Consider the following 3233-nt stretch of genomic DNA (forward strand, 5'->3'; position numbering starts at 1 on the left):
TTTTTTTTTTTTAACTTACAACCTTATAGATATTCATCCCAGAACAATCCTCAGGGAGAAATAGCACAGCAAGACACAACACTGCATAACCTGTTGCCAATTATTGTATGTTCTTTCTAGTGTAATTGAATGCGTTTGCATTTATATGCATATGAAGGCAACCCAGCTCTATCACAGCTCAGACCTGCCCTGTTGTTCCTGCCGGGAAGCTGCACTCTGTTGCCAGGGATATGGCCAGTGTCACAGCAGGCAGCAGGGATGAGCCCAGGAGGGGAACTGCTGGGATATCAGTGAGGTCAGATTTGTGCTTGATTCACGCAGATACAGAAAGAAGGCAGAGGAACGTGACACGCAAAGCTTAAGGAAAGCTGGACAAAAACATCAGGAAACTTTAAACGCAGAGAGTCTACCCAACAGCAAACATCTTCTATAGGATAGACCAGCAGTCTCAGTCCTCATCTCAAAGCAGGGAGAAGTGTGATATAAAGATAGAGCCAAAAAAAATGGGAACGAACAGGGGAAATCAGAAGAAGATGGGGTGGGGGCTGCGGAGCAGGGAGCGGCTGCAGGAAAAGAGAAGAGCCGTGATATATTTCATTACCTTTGGCATATCTGTAACAGCTCTGCCTATCCCCCTCAGTACGGTGATCCTCACCAACAGTTCTTGCTCTCACATAAGATTTTAGCACGGAAGAGAGAAGAATTAGAAAGGTGTTCTGAGATTGCACAGGACAAAGACACAGGAAGAAACACTGATTCTAGCATAGGTAGCATGCAGAGCTTGTCTCAAGTCAGAAAAACTCAGCTGGGGAGCCATGTGCTTCAAGCTGTGGGTGCAGGCTGCCAAAGCATTTGGGAAATTCTCCGTCCTGTGGGTATTTGCAATGAATTACTGGTGGTTCAGTTCATCTTATGAGCAAATGTAGATGCTGGATGGTGCAGAGGGCAAGAGATAAAGAAGCTGAAGTGGTCCTTTCTGAAACTGAGGGTCTTCCCTGAAAGCCTGGCCAAGTACTACAGGCCGTTAGTGCTGGATGATCATCTCTCAATGCAGACATTATTCAAACAGAAGTGGAAAAATCAAACGACTGGGGTCACATTTCCATCCCACCCCTTTCCTCCTCCTTATGGAAGCCAGCCAATACCAGTAGACAGGCATTTTGCTTGCACGTCAGGGGTCAAAACCCACCTATTGAGTGATGGCTTCTGCCTGGAGCCTCTTGTCTTTTTTTTGATCCAAAGTTTACATATTAACAGAGAAGCCTCTGGCCCCTCTTATCATCTGAACAGCAGTTCCCCTTCTCTGCTCCTCAGGGCAGCAGATGGAGATAGGATTGCCTCAACCCCACATGCTGAAGGCAGTGTTCCAGCAACAAAGAGATACAGCAGCTTCCCTTTCTCTTGATATTTGGGATCTTTTGGTGACAATTTATGAAAATTACAATTAGTTTGAAGTAAATATTGTTCTTCTGTTTTGCATTTTCCTCCCAAGTTGGATTGTTATCAGGCACAAACACAGAACACCTCTCCTATACTACAGGGGGGCTCACCAGGGAAAGCAGCACTTCATTCCTTCCTGATAAGAATATGCCTTTGAATTATCTCAGTCCTTCTTTCTGCTTGGAAATGTGCTTTTCAGAAAAGAAAAAAAAACGAGGGACTCTGGGATTATGAAAATGGAGACCCCAATGTTTAAAGTAGCACAGTCTTCTGGGTTTGTCTGCTTCTTCCTGAAGGCACTAACATCATGCACTTAGGTTATGTACAGAAACAAAAGCAATATATATTTTTTTTTTTTGTATTTCCTCTTTGACTTTTAACATTACCAGACATAGAAGTGAAGAGCATTTCCCATAAACACTTCCAGCCAGCACAGCATGGCCAATGCCACCCCAAAGCTATGCTTCCAGAGATCTGCTTTTTAGTTCTGTATTCAGAGTGCCCCAAAGATGCATAGCTAAATGCTGCAATGAGGCTGAGATAGGGACACAAGGCTCCTTCCGCTCCTACCAACCCTCGGAGCACCTTTAGGGATGAGAGCATCCCTACAGAAGGTCTCTACAGGGCAGAGGATGCTGCTTTATCCTCTCCTTCCCATTTCTGCAAAGGTATTGGAGGCTATCCAAGACTTGGCTTGAGAACTGGGCTTCCCCTGCACCAAGGCTCTGCTGGTTACAGGACAGTCTCATACAGAACCAACCTCAAGGACTCGGAAAGAAGCTGACCTGGGTCTTGCCCTCGGCTCTGAACAGGGGGATCCGGGTGACCGTGAGGAGGCAGCCCCTATCTCCTTGTACTGCTCCAATTGCTGCCAAGCTGCTGATAGCCAATGGCTGAGTAGAGAAGGAGGCAGTACTAAGCCTCATCTTCCTTTGAGCCTCACTTGCTCCCTGGGGAAAGGGCAAAAATGGGGAGGGTCACGTTATCACCCGCTCCTCATCAGGATTTGGGCATTTCACATATTTCAGTGCTATTTGCTTGGCTGCTGTAGAGCATCTTCAGGAGCAATTGCCCTCCCAAGAGTGTCCTAAAACTTTACAATCAGAAATGATGGGTGTCAGAACATACTCCAGAAATAGGGGAGAGGCATGGCTGGAAAGGTCAGAGGGTACCAGAACCCAAACTTTTCCTATTGCTTGAAGTGCTCCCACTTGTCAGCAGCTGCTCAGCTCGCAGGGCCGCAGCAGGAGGCTAAACTCAGGGCAGCCCCAGGGGAGCCCCCAGGGGCAGCAATCCTGCACAGCTCACCAAGCAGCCTTGTGTGTGGAGCTGCAGATCAGCAGTGACCTCCAGCGGCTGCTGCGAAACCCGACGGAGGTGCCAGGGCAGAATCAGGGTGCTGTGCCATACAAGAGCTGGCTGCGTACCCCTCCACCAGCACCCAGGTCCATAAACTTTCCTCTTCCTAGCACAGCCCCACTCACTCAACAGGATGATAAAACATTATCTGTGCGTCTACTGCAGCTTTCTGTACAGACAAAATTATGCCAAAGACAGCGTTCACAAAACTGAGCAGCATATGTGCAAGAGGATAGACAATGCACAGGAGATAGGCACTACTTCACAATTGCACATTTAAAGTGTTGGGGCAGATCTCTTATCATTCACTGCTTTTCAATCCTAGGCAGCTAGTAATAAATAAAATAAAATAAAAATACATCAGCATTTCCATGACAAATCCACTCACCAAATCTCCCATGCAGTTCTCAGGCACAGAGCACTAGAGGAGGAGC

The sequence above is a fragment of the Meleagris gallopavo genome, chromosome 8, assembly GCF_000146605.3.
Source record: "Meleagris gallopavo isolate NT-WF06-2002-E0010 breed Aviagen turkey brand Nicholas breeding stock chromosome 8, Turkey_5.1, whole genome shotgun sequence".
Lineage (NCBI taxonomy): Eukaryota > Metazoa > Chordata > Aves > Galliformes > Phasianidae > Meleagris > Meleagris gallopavo.